Source organism: Thermobia domestica, chromosome 3 (assembly GCF_964235325.1).
Source record: "Thermobia domestica chromosome 3, izTheDome1.hap1.1, whole genome shotgun sequence".
Lineage (NCBI taxonomy): Eukaryota > Metazoa > Arthropoda > Insecta > Zygentoma > Lepismatidae > Thermobia > Thermobia domestica.
In genome coordinates, this window is record NC_137456.1 from 315,786,562 (window position 1) to 315,808,570 (window position 22,009).

Sequence of the window (22,009 nt, forward strand, 5' to 3'; positions counted from 1 at the left end):
GATTTGCACCTACGTTTTTATGTACGCCACATGCAAAAAATTTTAACATTTTTCACATAGTTATATAGTAAATATTGAGATATCTCGATGATATTTGGTGGATATATTGGTGGTGTTAAGAGATATATTTGGTGAAAACTTGAAGTTGGTGGTCCCATAGTTTGGCGGTGGCCAATTGATAACAAAATTTTAACAAATTTTTCATATAGATATGTAATAAATATTGAGATATATCAATGAAAGTCGGTGGATATATTGGTGGTATTGATAGATATATTTAGTGAAAATTTCAAGTTGGTGGCCCTCACAGTTTTGTCGGTAGACAATTTATACTAAAATTTTAACATTTTTTATTATATTTGGTGGATATATTGGTGGTGTGAAGGGGTATATTTGGTGAAAATTTTTAAGTTGGTGGCCGCATAGTTTGGCGGTGGCCAATTGATAATAAAATTTTAACATTTTTTGATATAGATATATAGTAAGTATTGAGATATCTCAATGGAAGTCGGTGGTTATACTTGCGGTGTTGAGTAATATGTTTGGTGAAAATTTCAAGTTGGTGGCTCTAATAGTTTTGACGGTGGCAAAGTTATACCAAAATTTTAATTTTTTTTGACATATATATATTTTAAATATATAGATATCTCAATGATATTTGGTGGATATATCGGCGGTGTTGAGGGATGTATTTGGTGAAAATTTGAAGTTGGTGGTCCTCATAGTTTTGGCGGTGACCAAGAAAATGCTGTGGTCAGTAAATTAGACACACCCAGATCAAAGCCCACAACTTCTTGACCAACTAATAGAATTACCGCCCGATAAAATCCTTGTAATTGGTTTTCTGTAACGAAGACTTCGTCACGTTCTGTCTGATGGGGAAAAAGAATATCCTGGTCCTGGTACCTGCTGCGAAAGTAATAATTCCATTCACTATATCGTATTTGTGCGAAAGTGTTTTTCTTTCATGTTAAGCATTCAAATAAATACAATAAATCTCTTATCAGTTGGAAATGGCTTGATAAAGTGCATCACGAAGAATGAAACGGGCATTGCTGCACTAGTGAAATTACATTATGTTGAGGTATTTCATTAGCTTTCAATTTCAATTGTATATTTTAAAATTGCAGGTTTTGCTGCAATTGCATTTTTCCGGTATTTCAATATACAGTTCTCATTAGTTTTTTGTCATACCTCCTTGATTTAAATTCATCTTTAAACAAATCTCCACTCTTTGAAAATGTTTAGTTCACTTATTTTTTTGTTGTTCTTTACAGTATGTACAAAAAATAAAAGTATGAGTATCAGAACTAAATTCAAAATAACTAGAATATTACTAATTTTTTCCGGTATTAGAATCTAATTATATGTTGATCTTTACAGTCCCGACTCCCAAGTTATAAACCTTGCTCTGGCATACATGAGTTATATTGTAACTTACACACACAAATACATACATACACTTAATGTGTGAAATACAGACAGGCAGTGAGTAAGGCATTATCGCTTTCAATCTCTTCATGTGACTTTAGCTATTCTTGAATTTATTAGGTGACACTTCGGAGCTAGACATTTTTTTGCCTTGAACCACGATCCGATTCCATATATGCTCTAAGAAAATCACGCGTTTTAATGCGAATAATTTTCGTAACTTCTCTTTTCCTTATAAAGTATTTAATTAGCTATCAATGGCTAGTTTTTGTTTTTCAAACTCGAAAAGGGAAGACACGATAAGCGTAACGATGCCGGTGTATTTTCACGTGACTAAAAGTATCTGCTCAAAGATACCATTGCCAACGGACACGAAATTTAACCGTAGTGTCAACATTCATTCATGTGCTCATTAGTATTGTCACTTCCTCTGATTTGAAGTACAAAAAAAGTTAGCTGAAAAGGAACAAAAGTACGGCCAGAAAGAATTGAATGGAATATTTCTGAGTTTAAGAAAATGTGAAATTTTACTTCCATATCTTTATCTTTCTTTCTTTCTATCTCAACCAAAGAAACACATTTTAATCAGAAAAAGAAAGAGACCGAAAATGCTGTTGCTGCTTAACGCAAAATTCTCACAACTTTTGTCCCCACCGGGATGTTTTTCAAGTACTTCAGTTCTATTAGGTCTATAATAATAATAATAATAATAATAATAATAATAATAATAATAATAATAATAATAATAATAATAATAATAATAATAATAATAATAAATATTATTATTATTATTATTTAACCAAGCAACAGCAATAATCCGTATCTTTTCGTAACTATTAACACTAGAAGGACCAAAATTTTTCCCTCCCTAGAAGTACCGAGCAATCATTCTGACGGCTATTTAATTGCAAGAGATATATATCATTTTTCTGTATATTTCTCTTATTTTAGCTTTAATTTAATATGTTTAATCAACTAGCTTATGTTTTATATAAGTTTTTCTCGTTATATAGTACAGGGTGATCCACTAAATCCCGTCAATATGTTAAGTATAATATTAATATCGGAAGTTTGTTCACAGGATAGTGACATGAAAAATTAAAGGAATAATACGTACATTCCTACGTATGAAATCCATTTTTACTAATCACGTGATCACACTACCTGGCCTGTAGACATTGGGTGGACTAATTTTCTTTAGCACAGACCCAGTGTATAATACACCAAAATCATTATATTTATTTCAAACTTTTTATTACATGAAGGTGAATTTACATTTGAAGTTTTATTTCATCTTGTATGCACTGAACTCAAGACAGAAACACTTTCTCCCGTTTACACTTGTGTACTGTGAGTGGATTTTCTGATTGATATCCATAAACGTTTGCAGTGAACATACTTTATTTCTGATTCAAGCACATTTTGGGAAGTTCTCTTCTATTTGGACGCATACTACCAATTAAGGTCAACTGTTTCTTTTTCAAAGATTCGGCTAATTTTTAACTTGTAAGAAAAGTTATAGCTTGTAACATTCAGTGCTCTGTTGAGAAAAGAATCCATCGTCTTCAGAACAGTATATTAGCCTAACTGTAAGTCCCGACGTCGTTCTTAGTCGTTTCCCAGGTAGGGAATGCCTTTTAGTTGATACCGTGACTTTAGAACTGCAAGCAGCCACATTTGAATCCAAATTTGTCAGGCTTGTTTGTCATATATTATATGTATCTGCATGTCATCTTACTAGAGAATAACTGTTCATCCACACAAACACAGTCGGGGTTTTATAGTGCCTGATACAATTCTCAATGAATAAGTTCTACACAGATGAAGTTTGCTTTTAGCCTTGAAGAGCTAGGACATTTTTCACCAAATCGAAGATACTTCATTATTTCAAGAAATACCTTTCTTTCCATAATCTTTCTGTAAAACACGGTCCACAGCTTACGTTCTATAGCTCCTTTACGGGTATATCGGAAACTACACGAAATATCAATATCGCTAGAAATGAAACTGGTTCTGTTATTGACAGTAGCCAAAGAGAATCTTGACACTGTGTGAGCTTCAACAACGGTGTATTTCAGAATGTTTCTCAAGATTGTTTCGTCAATGAACAAGCGAAAAGCACTCTCAAAATCACCATCTTCAATATGATGTAACGCATAATATAACAAACAGGTTTCTCGCGAAGGATGTCGTGTGAGGCAGTACACCCAGCATTGTTCTGTCTGTCCATTTTACTCCATGTCCCATGACCTGCTATAAAGACATTTGATTGATTACTTCTGGAAACTTCAGTAACTGCTTCCTTCCTCTTATCCGAAGAAGTAGCTTCAGACGCTGCATTCTAGCTACTCTTCGAAGGAATCTCCCTGTTGTTCTTCCAAGCAAAATTAATTTTCACTCAAATCTTAGAAAGCACGTAACATTCTATCAGGCCTTATGTTGCTTTTCTAATTATTCATATGTACCTTCAAGAAAATCTTTATTTCTACAGGGAAGAATGCTACCAACAAGATACGAACATCATTCAAGAAGAAATCAAAGAACCAAATATTTTACCTTTACAGCAATGAAAATCAGAAATAAAATATATATTAAATAGCAAACTCCTTGGAAAAACAATGTAAAATGTTTCAAAATTTTTGTTTCTAACAGAAAGATTACACTTATTATTACCATATAGCGTACAAACTATAAAACAGTCCACATCAACAATAAAATATAGATATTTAAATGAGGCAGTCAAATTGACGGTTTGGTCGTTCTAGGGGTATACAACAAAAATACGTATTTATTTAAAATAGACACAAAATGTTTATATGCTATATCAAACCTCTCCTTAAAATAATAAAAGTCCTAAAATATGGTTGCATAATTCAAAAAAAATATATGAGATATAGAAAATTGTTTTACTTGATGGCGTCAAAATCACGGCTTGGTCCTTCTAGTGTTAACTTATTTGTGTTAAATATAAACGCTAAGTGTAAAACTTCTTAGGCCAAACACTGATTGATTAAGTGTTTCTAGGAACATCTGACACGGGAGGGTCCCAGAAGTTGTCGCTAAAATCTGATTGTGACAAAGCACATCTGATAGAGCATCATGAGAAAAGAACATGAGCAAAATTTATCGGCCAGAAGGAGAGGAGGTACGGGCATTCAAAATTTGAGTATCCAAAGAATTATATCATAGAATTATGTACGTTTAGATTAAATATCTAGAAAACTGTTAAAGCAATCAAAACATAAGTTTCACCATATAATGCGAACAAATTACTCAATCGAAAACCATAAACAGTGTTGCATAAGTGAAGCACTGTTGTGAACTCAGCATAAAAATATTTTATTATAAATAGCTCCATATACAAGTGTGGACAGATTTAGAATGCACTATTACCACTACACCTAACAATGATGTGTAGTGGTATAATGTTGCTCACTATTGGAGCTACATGTGCTAAAAATTTACGATGGAGAAGTCTGATATGTGGGAACGAAGGGTAACAAAAGAATGCATTAGAAAAAAGTGAGTATTTTGCAATATGCTTTTGTAGCTCCGATGAATAAGCAGATAACTCGCGAAAACAAAATGATACACACGAGGAAAGAAACGTGTTTTCTCATCTTATCAATATTGGGAAGAGTACTTTCTTGTTTGTGTCTTTCGTGTTAAGTGACATATTCTTTTACTTCCTCTCCCACATAATATATTATTATGTTTGTACACTGTAATATTACCATATTTACATTGGAAATATAATTATTTTATGACTATCTCATTTCGTTTTTAGTCGGACAGGATAAAGGTGTGGTCTAGAAGGATAGACAAACGACATATTATTCATTGCGGATTCCAATCTTCTACATAGCTTCGAAGCTGATACAGGACTTAAAAATGGCATCACTTGTTTTCGTTTTTCGAATGCATCAATATTTTGTGACACTGCTGACATTTTGATATGTTATACTATCTGTGTTATGCATTTGAACTAAATTCATAGTATAAGAACCGGATTCCTTTATTACTATCTATCTACACTTTTCCAAGGTACATTTTCAGCACATGTAGCTCAAACAGTGTGCAACACTGTACTATTAACCTTCATTGTTATGTTTAGTGATGAGAGTGTGTTTTAAATCTGTGCACACTTGTATATGGTACTACTTGAAACAAAATACTTTTATGCTGAGTTGGCAACACTGCTTTACTTATTGCAACACTGTTTACGGCTATCAATAGAGCATTTTGTTCTCATTATATTGCACAATTTTTGTTTTGATTGTTTTAACGGTTTTCAAGATATTTACTTTAAAGGTAGATAATTTCATAATGTAATTCTTTGGATATTCAGGTTTTGAATCTCCGTAGCGCCTCTCCTTCTGGTCAATAGCACCTTAAATTTTGATCGTGTTCATTTCTAATAATGCTCTATCAGATGTGCTATGTGGCAATCAGATTTTAATGACAACTTGTGGGACCCTCCCTTGTGAGTTCGATTATTAATTATATATAGGCCTATGTATTCCTCGTCTGGAAGGAAATATCAGCGAGAATTGCTGCAGAAATTACCATATTTCCTTTTTCTTTCGTGCATTTAAATTTATTTGGGAATTCATAACTGACTGTGATTTCTGCAGGGTTTCATAATAGCATTGGTTTCAGAAACTACAACAGGTAATAGGGAGACAGATTGGCGCGGTGGCTGGGACAAATAGTTTACCTACCTACTGTATCGTCTATTGTCGCGCTAGATGACTCATGTCAGATTCCCGACGAAATTTTTCTCTATTGTATATTTGCTATTGTGCAGTGTGTGGCGGAGTGTGGTATCTGAATATTCGGCATTTTCTTGGTTGTGTAATTTAAATATTGTGCTTTTCTGGGAACAAAATCGCGCCGTATGTGTGTGCATATGTGCGTGAGTGTGTGTTAACATATCAAAATGGAAGAAATTAGAGCCAGCACGTATTTTTAGTGTAAGAGTTGTCAAGTGTTGAACAGCAAAGAAAGGGTTATTGTTATGAACGTGTTTAATTATTTGGAGCTGAAAAACCTTGGTAAAAGTATAAGTTGGGTTGAGTTGGGATGATGATGATATAGAAGGAATTGATTCTTTGGAGGGCGATTGATTCAATGTGGTAAGTTGTGCATTATTATTATTACTATTACTATTATTATTATTATTATTATTATTATACATTAATTGTTGTGGTGTGGATTTCTTTTTTTACTACGTGAGTTGGCAACATCAGTCGGTAGTATAATTGAAGCGCGATTTGTTCTGCATTTGTTTATAGTGCTCAACTTGGCATCGCTGTTCCCATAATACCAAGTCTAGTCTTAAGTCTGGATAAGCTATAGTAATCGCATCACTTTAAGATTTCTTTTGCGAGTCGTTGACCAAATCCTTCCCCACAATAGGCTTGTCGTGCAATTAACCAATCGCATGTTAGTTTGTATTCCTATTGCTATTGTTTCCTGCTTACAGCTCAGATCATTAGTGACTATGGATAGACGTACAGCAATAATTACTTTATGACAGTTGGAAGGTTATTCAGCAAGAGAAGCTAGCAGGCGTGTAGTTATTCCGATGGATTCAGCAATAAGGTGCTACACGTCAGACTGGTAATTTATGGTCTCCTGGTCGTCTTCATGAGTCTACCGAAGTGGAAGATGCAAGATTAGTAAACGAAGCCCCGTTAAACCCACTAAATTATTTAGACAGCTAAGGAAAGCTCGCCAATTTCCTGGTAGTAAGCGGACGGCTCTGCGAAGTGTTCATCCCGCTGTGTTATGTGGCCGTGAAGGAAAAACTCTTAGTCGAAGACAAAATTTACCGTCTCGCGTTTGCACATGGGAATGGGAAAACGTAATTTTCTTAGATGAATCCATATTCTCAACATCGATTGAGGGACTCCGTTTTGTATATCGTCCGAGAGGAACCCGATATGACCCTGGATATGTGGCTGCTTGCAATCGCATTCGCCATGAATGTATTGCATGCAGGAGTTGGATTTCCAGTCGCGTTGGAGGACACCTTGGCAGAATTGAAGGACTACTGAACAGTGGTCAGAACTTCGACATTGTGAGTAATCTCATGGTTTCATCAATACGATTACTTCAGCCTGACGGTGTAATTCAGTTCCAGCAAGACCAGTCGCCAAAACATACTTCGGTGTTGTTCAGGAATGGTTCGCAAGGCAGTCTGAGGTTGATTTAATTGACTTGCCGCCTTCAGGAGCAGAAATCAATCCCATGGAAAATATGTGGGCAGAGGCGAAGCGTACTCTAATGGACAGTTGAACTGCAGCAGATCCAAGAAGAACTTCAGATGCTCTGTGATATCTTGTTTCCGAGACATGGGTGTAGGTAAGAGATTTGTCACGAATTTAATATATTTCGTGCCCACGAATTTAATATATTTCGTGCCCAGAAGAACGGAGAGTGTAATAAATTCACAAGGATTGTGGACACTATATTAACGTTCACACCTTAGCTCCCAAAAACAACCATTTTCTTGGCTACCTAAATGTTTCTGAAAATATTTCTAGGAATAAAACACACCGTGTATCCGATTTGTATGCAATTTTGCTAACAAAAAATCGCTGCAAGTTTTGAATTCGACCCCATCATTGGCAAACACGTACTCTACCAGTGTGCTAATACGTAGGAAATGTTATATTCAATTTGGGATATGACGCACTCTATACACACACAGCCAAGTGAACTTTGTGGTGGACAAACACCGTGTGCGTGGGTTTTATCGGGGTTCTCCCGTTTCCTCCCACTTTCTTCATTCCACCATTTCATTCATTTCTCATAATCACCGTCTCCTTTAGCCTAACCGGCATAACCGTGGGACGTAAAACTCAAAGATTTAATTTCATTTCTATACACACACACGTTATACACACAAACAAAGCAAAAGAGAGAGAGAGAGAGAGATGAGTATACAATAGAATCTCAGCGTATTGAAATGAAACTCTATGTAAGGACTTTCGTTCTAAAGACAATTTCTGGAGATCGGGAACGGGACAATTTCTGGAGAGCGAGACAACCTTAAGGTGATCTCGAAAATTTGTCTGTCCGAAACCAGGATCCGAATTTGGACACTATAGGCTTTCTTTATTCTTGGGAATATACTGTATTAAGAAAATGTAAATGACATGCTGTAATGAGAGTGTTAAGAACTAATCTATAATTGCAAATAAGAGCAATTAAATACACTACATAATTTATTTATTGGTATTAAACGATTTTCTTAATTTGTACTTAACATTCTCATATATAGTTATGACGTGTTGTGAACACGTATCTCAGTTGTTATGTATTAAACATAATACCTAATTATGTTCTCTAATTTATATATATAAATTATGTATTTTAAAGTATATTTAATTGCTTTATATATTTTTCAGGCATTGCGGAAAATATATTTTCATAAAAAAACATTGACCGAGATGGGAATCGAAGCCACAAACTTTCGATTTGAAATCCAACGGCTTAACACTGAGCTAACACAAACTATAACATGCTTCTAGCGATTTATAGTGGGCTCTCAAGACACTCATATCCTCTGGAAACACTGTTTTTTTCTACTTTGACTTTTATCATAGTAATCAGGCAGGAAATTTGTTCTAGGTCTTAACTCTTCGGCATACTTTTACATATGGAACGATTACTTTCCATACGAAAAGGAAATGTTGTTTTGGATATGAAGAGCAACATGACAAAGAAACATGTGCTGACATTAATACAATTCTTGTGCATCATTAAGTGTTTCAATCAAGGTTGGTTTTTTTCTACACTTGGTAACAAATCGTATTATATTTACAAGAAATAACACATCGGCAAAATTTGTCCCAATTGCAAATGTTAGTTTGGAGGTTAAAACCTGGTTTACTTTCTTCCGAAGATACCCGAAGTTGGACTAAGAAATTTCTGGCTCGAAATAGCAATATAGAGTGCGGCTAAGATTTATGAGACAGGGTGTATATTACTGGAAGTATGACGAGGTTTCGTAGCGTTATGCTTTAGGACAGGAGTATTTGTCCTATAATTAATTTGGCCAAAATTATCTCGTAAGAAGTCCTTTCCAAGAAGAATGGAAATAATTTTTAAATGAGTACGAAATATAATTGAGTAAGGTTTGCCATTAAGATGAACATTTATGACAGCAGCGGAATGTAGCTGAATGATTTTCTTATGATACGCGATGCAAGAGAGTGGAAAGAGGAAAATATTTACATATTTTGAGTAATTTATTTACTAGATAGAGACAGGTCTCAGCGCATGAATCGAGTATTAAGGAGACAAGCCACTTATTTAATGACCATTCAATATAAGCTTATTTTCCTGTTAATATCAAGGGTAACTCAACATTAGAGACGTCATGGTTGATGGGATCGTCTACATACTCATTGTGTTACGGAAGTGACTGTGAATATGAAGATGACAGCATTACAGTGGTACGTAATGCGAAGGCGAGTTTTGAAATGGGTTGGGTGTCGCATAGTCTCTTTATGCACCAGTTGTAGATGTCTGAGTAATGGGCGAATAATCCCAGGGACAAGAAAAACAACGGTCCTTCTCAACACATTCTAATTTCTTGAACACTTATCTGTGCTCGTTTGTAGTTAGTGAAACATTCAGCTTTTTAGAGAATAAAGTATCATTTAATCAGTGTAAAGTTAGATAAAAATGTATGCAAAAGACTAAACTTACTTTCACTATTATACTGTAGATGAACGTTAGTTGATGTTGTATCTATGGAATGTTTATCATGTGTAAGTTTTACGAATTATCTCTCTTATGGTTTTTCTCTTCTATTCCGTTATTAATATGATGCCTTCTGTAGTGCTTATCCTGCTTATAACCAAGTAATTTTCGTTCAACGAAGTTATATTAATGGAGATTCATTTTGTTTAAAGTAAAATATTTTGAAAGTGCTTCATACAGGTTTACTCTTGTTTAATATTCAAATAATAAGTTACTGTGTAAACTATGATCATCTTGAGGAGATAACTAGCCATTGCATTGTGAAGTGGCAAACATATTGTGAAACCACTGAATGTAGTAAACTGTGGGTCCTACGAATGATCGGATAGTAGAACACGAGATAAGTGTGCTAAGGATATTCTCAAGAGAAGTATTCGTTAGTAACATTTTAGTCGAATTCATTTCTCAACATTTGTAAACTTTTGAGTACTTGAAGCTCAGACTACCAATGCTGGTTAGTGGAAAGTAGACATTGGCTAAATAGAATATATATAAAAAATATAATATTTCATTGCTATTATGTTGTAATACATCTACATTGAATGTTATATATTTATATTATAATGAAATTCGAAACTAAATAATAGAATACATACATTCTTATTTATTTTCTATCATAATGAAAGGTCTTCTTGAATTCTCCATATGAGTATCCACAGAGAACAAGTTATGAATTAAATAACCCAGGGATCGGCTTTAAGGCTTCCGTGACAGTTTTTGAAGTAATGGAAACGGTAAGTTCAGCAAACGTTGAGAGGTTGAGTCCTTACCAGAGAAAATGCTATTATCGACATGAAAAGAAGCTAAACGTCAGCCCATTGTATACACAAGAAGCGTGTAGAGTGGATTGCATATACAACAAATTGATAAAATCTTGTAGATGCTCACCATCTATTTTCTTCAACGAAGGTAAGTGGAAAATATTGTTTTGGCTGTTATGTGATATAATCCATTAAATGTGGTAGAGTGACATAAATCACAGAAACTACAGATTCATATGCATTTCTTCGAAACACATTTAAATTATTCTCATTCTTATATACTTTAGAATCCACTGCATATTATTTTTTATTCCATTGCCACTGTTACTTTAATTTATATAAAAATATTTTCCCTATTGTTGCATTTATTAATTTTGCTGTGCTATGACAAAGTCCGCCTTCGTTTCTTTCACATATCACACAGTAAGTGCGAAAATGAATTAATATTCATTGAGAAGTCCAGATCGAAAGTAAGTAATTGGATTTCATTATTGACTCTGAATGAATATTGTTCTACTGTATAACTTGAATATAAACTGTATCTATCATATGTGAGAACGAAAGCAGCGATGTTACAGGGGAATGTCTTGAGGCTATCCTTCTTTGCGGTTTCCTATTTTGGGCTCTGTCATTATAAAACATTACTAGGTAATGGAAAATATGTTTTTGATAATTTTTCCATAGAATGATTGATAATCTTGACGGAGGTTAATAAGTTCTTTAAATTATTATACTTTAGTGAACGCTTTCAGTTTCTCGAACATCTCTATAAAGACAAAGGTGACAGCTTTAATACAATCACCAAGAGAGTTCTATGCCAGTGCCACAATATAGCTCAACGGTCACTACCAAAGATATATCTGTACAGTCAGTACTTCGTGTCGTGTCCACTCTTCGTATGCCGTAACTTGAAAGCAGCACTGCAATCGAAAGGATAATTATACCACTTTTTGGGATAGCTTCAAGGTATGCATTTATTTTTGTCAAATAAAGTGATTTGACAGAGTATACTGTACATTTCCCATAGCTCATTGTATAACAGAACTTTTAGGAAGTATGTTATATGTCTTCTTTGAATGCGAATTTGGTTGCGGAGGAGGTTGGTTTGAATAACGATTGAAAAGAACAGTTGTAATAACCTGCTCTTTCACGAACCAAATATTCAAACACAATATTATTTACCGTAAAGTACCAGTACTAACTTACAAAAAATCATGGTTCAACATTCGCAGTAGCATTGTTAGGCGGCATTCTGCCTACTATTTCTGAACAAGACTTGAAAACGTAGTACCTTTGTAATACGGTTTCCTTGTTACTTTGTAATTATCACTGTCTGCTTGCTTGTTAAACTGAAAACGAACGCCAACTTTATGAACTCAAGGATGTCGTTATATAACTGCGATATATGTATGAAGTTGTAGATTTTAATTGGGTTGTAAGGGTTCGGCTCTTTGGTCTAGCCCAGAAGGACCTGAACGATTGGAACGAAACTTGCAGGATTAAAAGCCCATTGGGCAACATCCATACCACCAAAAAAAATTAAATTTCAAATCTGCAAAAAAAGGAGGACGGAGGGAAAGCCTTAAAAAATGTCCAAATGGCACAAAACTCGTAAATATTAATCACAGTAAGGTGCTGAAGACAAAAATAATTTTCAAAATTTTTCTACTGATCTTTGAAGGGAGCAGAGAGGTCATATTCCTCCATAGAATCCTATGGTTTGGCTCTTGGGTCTAGCCTAGAAGGATCTAAGCGATTGGAGCGACACTTCCAGGATAAATAACCCATTGGGAAGCAACCAAACCACGCAAATATTAAGTTTCCCATGTGCAAATAAAATCGAGGCACGGGTGGCAAAACCCTAAAAAATTGTCCAATAGCAAAAAACTCATAAATATTAATTAGAGAAACGTACTGAAGACAGAAAAAAATTAAAATTTTTCTAATGCTATTTGAAGGGAGCAGGGGGGCATATTCCTCCATAGGATGCAATGGTTCGGTTCTTGGGTCTAGCCTAGAATGAGCTGAGCGATTGGAAGGAAACTTGCAGGTTTACTAGCCCATTGGACATCTACCAAACCACGAAAAGATATTAAATTTCCCATTGAAAAATACAAAAGGGAGACGGTGGACAAAACCCTAAAAAATATCCGGAATTGCACAAAACTCATAAATATTAATAAGACTAACGTACTGAAGACAAAAATATTTTTTTGAAATTTTTCTACTGCTTTTTGAACGCATCAGACGGGGCATGTTCCTCATTAGAATCCTATGGTTCTACTCTTGGGTCTAGCCTAGAAGGACCTAAGCGATTTGAAGTAAACTTGCTGGATTAGTAGGCCATTGAACAACAACCAAACCACGAATATATTAAACTTTGCATTTGCAAACTGAAAGAGGGGATGAGGGCAAAACCATAAAAAATTGTCCAAATGACACAAAACTCAAAAATATTAATCAGAGTAACGCACTAAAGACTAAAATACTTTTTTCAAATTTTTCTACTGCTATTTGAAGGGAGAAGAGTTGGCATAATCCTCCATAGAATCTTATGGCTTCACTCTTGGGTCGAGTTTAGAAAGAGCTGAGCGATTGGAACGATACTTGCAGGATTAATCGCCCATTGAGCAATATCCAATCCACGAAAATATTAAATTTTCCACCTGCAAATACAAAGAGGGACTATGGGCATAACATAAAAAAATGTCCCAATGGCACAAAACTCATAATAATTAATAAGAGTGACATACTGAAGAGAGAAATAATTATTGAAACATTTCTACTGCTATGTGAAGGGCGCAGTGGGCGCATATTCATCCATAGAATCCTATGGTTCGGCTCTTGGGTCTAGCCTAGAAGGAGCTGAGCTATTGGAACGAAACTTGCAGGATTAATAGCCCCTTGGGCAACATCGAAAACGCGAAAAATAAAATTTTCCATTTGCGAATAAAAAGGAAGGAAGGGGTTATAACCCCCCAAAAAATATCCAAATAGTTCAAAACTCATAAATATTAATGAGACTATCGTACTGAAGACAAAAATAATTTTTAATTTTATCTACTGCTATTTGAAGGGCGCAGAGGGGGCATATTCCTTCATAGAATCCAATCGCTCGGTTCTTGGTTCTAGCGTAGAAGGATCTGAGCGCTTGGAACGAAACTTCCAGGATTAATAGCCCATTGGGCAACATCCGAACCGCGAAAAAAATAAATTTTCCATTTGCAAATAAAAGGAGGGAAGAGGAGCAAAACCCTAAAAAAGTGTCCAATATTAATCAGAGTAACGCACTGAGGACAAAAATAATTTTAAAAATTTTTATACTGCTATTTGAAGGGAGCAAAGGGGGCACATTCCTCCATAGAATCATATGGTTCGGCTCTTGGGTCGAGCCTAGAAGCAGCTGTGTGATCGGAACGAAACTTGCAGGATTACTAACCCATTGGGCAACAACCAAACCACGAATATTACATTTCCCATTTGAAAATAAAAATTCTGAAAGGAGGTCAAACCAGTACAAAAATTGTCCAGATAGCACAAAAGTCATAAATATTAATCACATTAAAGTACTGAAAACAGAAATAGTTTTTTTAAAATTTTCTACTAATTATTTGAATGGAGCAGAGGGGCCATATTCCTCCATAGAATCTAATGGTTCGGCTCTTGGGTCTAGCCTAGAGGGAGCTGAGCGATTGGAAAGAAACTTGCAGGATTAATAGCGCATTGGCCAAGAACCAAATCACAAAAATACTAAATTACCCATTTGCAAATAAAAAAGGGGACGGGTAAAACAAAAACTATTGTCCAAATGCCAGAAAACTCATAAATATTAATCAGAGTTGATTTTAGTTTAGCGTCCTTTTCAGCAGCGAAGCTATATGAGACGTGGACCTACTGATTAACGTGGAATCCGAACCACATGAGCACCCGCCGGGAATCGAACACGGGTCTCCCAAAATATTAATCAGAGTAACGTACTGAAGACAAAAATAATTTTCAAAATTTTTCTACGCCTATTTGAAAGTAGCAAAAGGGCTTAATCCTCCATAGAATCCTATGATTCGGCTGTTTTGTCGAGCCTGAAAGGAGCTGAGCCGTCATGCAAACAAAAGTGCATGAAGTTTCGGAAAATGCAAATAAAAAGGGAGGACAGGGGGCAAAACCGTAAAATATTGTGCAAATGGCACAAAGCTCATAAATATTATTCACAGTCACGTACTGAAGACAAACATATTTTTTTAAAATTTATGTAATGCTACTTGAATTCAGCAAGGGGGCTCATTCCTCAGGAGAATCCTATGGTTCGGCTCTGTAACCGTCCCTTTCCACCTAGTATCGCGAGATCGATCCGAGCCCAAGAACTAATAATAATAATAATAATAATAATAATAATAATAATAATAATAATAATAATAATAATAATAATAATAATAATAGTTGTTAATCCGAGTCCAACCAACTAACACCTGGTAGAAGGGACTTGTAGGGGATGTCAAAATCGGTCAACAATCATTACATTCGCGTTGTACCAAATGTTCTTTCCAATATTTCCAATACACAAGGAAAATATATACACACAGAAAAAAAATATTTATAAATATAACAAATAACGAAAACCAATAGTTCAATTTTAATAACAATTTATTTGATATAACGAAATTGTGGTTGTGTATTTGCAATATTATTTTAGAATAGTGCAAATGTACAAGTATCACAAGGCAATAATAACTATGAAAAATATAGTGAGTATATGTTATATATATATATATATATATATATATATATATATATATATATATATATATATATAACTTTAGATTCAAAATTGAATTTAATTTAGAGGGAAATTAACAAACTATATATAAAAATCCATTCATCTTTCAACTTTAAGCAAGTGATTATTTCTCACATAAATTTTTCTTGAAAAATTTTCTCCAAAGTCAGTAAAGTCAAATCCAGGAGTAATATTAATCTAAATTCAGAAATGATGTGAATCTTCACAAAGCAAAGTAGCCATACAATTAGTTAAACCAAACATTTTAAGCGCTTCTAATTTGGAAACCTCGCTTTACTAACACTCTGTATATAATTCTGAAATCACTAATCGTTCAATGAACAGTTCTCTAATAATTCTTTCTCAAGATTATTTTGTACATCCAACACTCTCATTCATAATAAATTTCACAAATATTAAATTGCCTCTTTCAATCTTTATAATTTCAAATAGTGGAATTAGAATGTTGGAGAAATTGAAAAATAATTCTGACTCAAAATACGTTTAATCACTTATTAATCGATTCTATCATTAACTTCAAATGATTAATGTATTAAATTCTTTCTCTAAACTCTTCAATAGTCGAATTCGAATGCTGGAGGAAATGAAAAGTAATTCTGTAATATTTCTATCAATTATGATCAAGAAAAAATATATATATACGTTAAATAACGCTGCAAGCTGTAAAAGAAGCTGCAAGGATTGGAAATATTGGAAATCAACAGTTATATCAAATTTCGTGACTTTTAACCCTCGGATGCATGTGTGGGGTCATTTTGACCCCAACATGCTTTTATTTCCTAGTATTACAAGGAAATCTCACTGAAAAATCCTGATGTTCTGTGACATCTAAGCAGGATGCTTCAACTACAAAAGAATGTAAACACATTTGTTTTGCAAGTTATTACTATTTATTTTTTTTACCATTTTTTATCATTACCCATCTATTACATATGTGGGGTCAATTTGACCCCAGTTTCAAAATAGTTTAGAAACGTTCAAAATAAAAAGTTTGGCCTGGATATAATGTTCAGCTATACCCAAAGTAGAGAAAATCTTTTAAAATCAGTATTCCCCGGTGGATAAGTGGTTACTCTCACCGCCTTGTAATCAAGGGGTCCCGGGTTCGATTCCCGGTGGGGACACATGTGATTCGGATCCCACGTTAAACTGTAGGTCCCGTCCTTAGGACGTCATCATCATCCCATGGAAGGCAATGAAAAACCACCATGGGCTCATCTTGCCCAGGGACCTTCGGGTCAAAGACCAGCCTTAGGGCAGAACAACAATCATCATCATTCGAATTATCGAGGGATGATGATGAATCTTTTTGTAAAACTGGATATTTTTTATAAGTTTTGATTTCGAGATCTTATTTTCTCTGGGAATAAACTTATGCTCTTGTAAAATTTCCATAAATTCGCATATTGCTGCAAGTATAGTAAAAATTTGTCGCGAATAAAAGGTTGTTTTATCTTATTTGAAAATATTTTTTTCCACTGTAACCTGACAACACTGCAATCAGTTGTTGTTGACAGACCGCGTGTATAGTCGGACGACATTTCTACAGTGCTCCGCTCTCATGTTTGTTTGTGTTGCAGAAACAATTGCACACCGTGTGTGAAAGAACGCCGCATTTTAGGTTTGAACAAGTGCATGCTTATTGCTTTTACGTGATTTTATAAAATCCTGTTTATTAGACTGAAAGTGCCATAGACAGTAATGACAAAAAGAGGATTGTCTCTAAATGAAATAAACGAACTGCTTACGGAGGAGGATGATAATGGTGTTGCCAGCAACTTGGACAGTTTTGACGAAGATGATGGAGTTTCAGAGGAGGAAAACATTCCGAGGGAAGACAGTGATTTTGAATTGGATAATGGTGGTGATGATGATGAAGAAGAAGAAGAAGATGCAAGGGATGAGCAAGCGTCTTTCGGTATGATTTCGAAGAATGGAATTGAGTGGAAAAGCAAACCACCCGGTGTTCACCAGACTGCTAGGCACAACATCGTAAGGAATGTACAAGGTCTCCCGCGGGGCTTTGTCTTGACGTCACCCAAAGATGCCTTTGATTTGTTCATTTCCCGTAACATTTTGGAGGAAATTGTGCAGTGCACGAATTTAGAAGGAAGAAGAGTGGCAGTGAAATCAGTGAAAAAGTGGACTGACCTAACATTAGAAGAGCTTCAGGCTTTTATTGGCATCCTTCTTATCGCAGGTACTGAGAGAAGTTGGGATGTTCCTATTCGCGAACTTTTTCTCAACAAATTCGCTAATCCGAAATACAAAGCAACTTTTGGCGTGAATCGTTTCGAAGATATCAGAAGACTGCTCCGGTTCGATGACAAGCGAACCCGCGCTTTGCGTCTGGAAACTGATCACATGGCTGCATTTCGATATATCTGGACACTTTTCATAGAAAATTGTCGAAAAGTTATGGTTCCCGGAGTTTTCCTCACGATTGATGAACAGTTAGTGCCTTTCCGTGGGAGATGCAAGTTTGTGCAGTATATGCCAAGTAAACCAGGTAAATACGGCATTAAGATCTTCTGGTTGTGTGATGCTGAGAACTTTTACGCAAAAGACGGTTTAGTGTACTTGGGACGACAGCCAGGGGAACCAGTTCAAACTAACCTCGCCAGCAACGTCGTGAAGACATTGTGCTACACGCTGCGGAACTCCGGCAGTAATATCACAACTGATCAGTTTTTCACAAGTTATGATTTAGCTAAGGAACTGTTGGTACAAAATGTAACTATTGTTGGTACAATAAAGAAAAACAGACGTGAAATTCCACCTGCGCTGGTCAATGTTAAGTCAAGACAGCCTAGCACATCACAATTCGTCTTCAATAAAGATGTTACCCTAGTAAGCTACGTACCGAAAAAGAATAAGAACGTCATTCTACTCAGCACCATGCATCATGACACAGGCGTGGATGAGGAAGATTCCAAGAAGAAGCCAGAAATCATAAAATTTTACAACCAAACAAAGAGTGCAGTTGAGGCCATGGACAAATTGGTTCAAACATACACCTGTAGGAGACAGACGCGTCGCTGGCCAATGGCCCTCTTTTATAATGTAATCAACGTAGGCGCTCTCAATGCATACACATGCTACTTATCACAACATCCGGATTATCATTCAGGGATCAGTCACAAGCGCCGTGTCTTTCTAACTGAGTTGGCGAACGAACTGATTCTTCCTCACATCAGGCTGAGGTGCCACAGTTTGAACCTAAAGAAACCAGTGATTGATGCGATGAAACTCTGCGGTGTAGAGAGGGAAACAAAGGCATTGGCTCCTACATCTTCGAACAAGAGAGTAAGATGTCAGATCTGTACAAGGGAAGAGGACAGGAAGACATCACAGCGTTGCAGCAGATGTGAGAAGTATGTGTGCAAATTTCACAGTAGTGTGTTAGTAGTGTGTTCTGAATGTCAGTGATGTGTATTGATGTGACAAAGCCAAAACATGGGTACTTTCTTCATATTTAGTGTTGTTTTCCTTGCTCAAGAAATCTTTTGTTTCAAGTAAGATTATGGTGCTGAATTGCAGCTCGGATAAGTGTAAGTGAACTGTTACTCATATTAATATGAAGAAGAGTGAACTATTTTTAACTATTCGGAAAGCGAGGAAGAGGAAAACAGTTAAAATATCTGAACAATATTTGTAATTGGTTTATTCCTTATATTAATGAATAAAACGCGATAACCTGAACTATATACCTTGCCTAATGTAATCTAATCTAAACAAACTTAACATACCTCCGCATTACCTAACTTAACCAAACCTAACGAAATCTAATTAACCTAACATGCATACTATGTTATATTATTATCAACCAAATATTGCGTGGGGTCAAATTGACCCCACATATGTAAAAGTGTAGAAAAAAAGCGACATGCATCCGAGGGTTAAGCTCAGCTTTACTCAACTCTCCGATTTGCATATAAATTAGAAGAATCGTACTGGCACGTGAATTGGGAAAAGAAACGAAAAATGCAAAAGCAATTCGACCAAGTTTGAGATTCCAAGTCACAACCGGACATATATCAATCTAAACGTGACACACATACTACTCAATGAATAAGCCAAATATCACATTCACCTCTTGTTGTTTTGTTCTCGCAATTGACCTTCAAATTTCGTGACTGCTCTTCGTCCGGTAATTTGATTTACGTCTGAGCCCTTTTTGGATATAAGACAAAATCAGATTGGTCGGTCACTGCCAGTACTTATATTTTAGAAATTCTTTGATCAATCCCTTTTGCGCCTAAACCAAAGTAATACTTGAACGAATGATATTGTATTCGGTATTTTAAAAGCAAACAATCACAATGCCAAAAGGGACCAGAATCTATGTGATCAAAATGGGCTCTCACACAGCACAACAGAGCCTTCACTTCACTGTGCAAGCAATTTCAACCTCCTTTTATCACCTTTATGGTGAGCTCTTATTCGCGCTACAACTTTTCGTAACTGGCTGCCTCACAGAAAAGATAATAAAAATGCCCGTTTGACAAACCACTAAAAGCAGCTATTAAGAGTAGCACGAAGGCAAAATATAACATTTCCTGTCTCACTGACATCTTTCTTTTTATTACACTGGCAAACAACCAAAAGATTTTGTAGGTCCACGTCGCTCCAATATTACACTTAGTAACTACACAAGGAATGAAACGAAGACCAATCTCCTCCACGATAGAAAAACCTTCCCGGTTGAACAATGAGCAGCAAGTTATCAAGGTAATAATCATTGGTTGACTTATTGCTTCCGCGAAGCATTAACCATACCCCCTTTTCGATAGCTTTTTCATTTCTCCAGCAGATTTTCCAGCTCATCAGAGATAAAAATACTGTTCCACTTTATTCTTTTTTATAAAAAAAACTTTTTACTTATTTATTTTAGTCAACAACTTGAACCAAATATGATTTTGAATAGTGTTTCATAGTGACCCCAACATTACTGTTGAATAAATTATCATAATATACATACTATTACTTTTTATCCTTACTTTTCTTCCTTAATGTTTCATTCTTGCTTGTGACGAGTCCATTTTCGTGGGCCTCATACAAATCTCCGGCCCTTTATTGAAAAATTCCCAGAATTTAACTAATGTATATCTATACATATAGAAAAACAATTATTAGACCATATACATAATATATACAATAAAATGTATTTTAGAAGATTTAGAATGAACATGCAGAATAAGTTTTCAATGAATAATTTTCGAATAATACACAAGTACAAAAACTACACATTATATACAAATACTTCAAGTTAATATAATCGACAAATGAATTTAAGCAATAATTATGTTAATTACGACCGTAATTACACTACTAAAACACCTATTTACAATTCATTCCTTCACTTAATTCGGACATATAATAAAAATAAGACGAATTTTCTATTCCCTCTTCCAGCATTTTCTTTAGATAAACTTAGTCTCTGGGGACCCGGTAAACTTTAAATTGAGAGACATGGCTCCGTTTATATAAATCAAGCCTGCCATTTGCATCCGATATTAAAACAGAATTTGGCGTTAAGAACCTCCTGACAATAAATGGGCCTTGCCATTTATCCCTTAACGATCTTGCAAGCTTATCCTTTAAAGAGGATTAAATATGAGTACGGATCAACACATTATCACCTATGCTGAACACAACTTCTCGTCTTCCCTGCATCATGATTCTCTTTCTCCTGATCCAGCTTTTCTCCATGTTCTTCATGGGTTTTAGCCATAAATTTCTGGAATTACCGGCAATATCAGAATCTGTGATGTCCCATCGATTTTCCAGAGGGGTATAAGAGGGACGTCCAAAGAATATCTTGATTGGGCACATATTAAGGCCGGCATGCTCACTATTATTTAAGGTGTATTGGAGTTCTGGTATCAGGGATGCCCACAAATGTTGTTTATCAGAGAAGTATGCTCTTATAGAGGATTTCATGGGTTTGATACACCTGTCAGTAGCGTTTCCTTCAGGGTGATAAGGACTAAGATTAATGTGTCGTATCCCCAAGCCAAACAAAATTTTCTTTAAAATTCTGAAACAAAAACAGAAGCATTGTCTGTTGAAATCCCTTATTGGTATCATAGTCGGCTGAAGGTATCCGACATCTTGTCCACGATCGAGGCTAAAGATAAAGATCGCAATTTTTCTAGCACAACAAAGCTTCTAGTATTGTCAACCCCGATCAGGATGTATTTGAATCCCCTGGAATTAGGGAGAACACCGATGATATCAAAATACC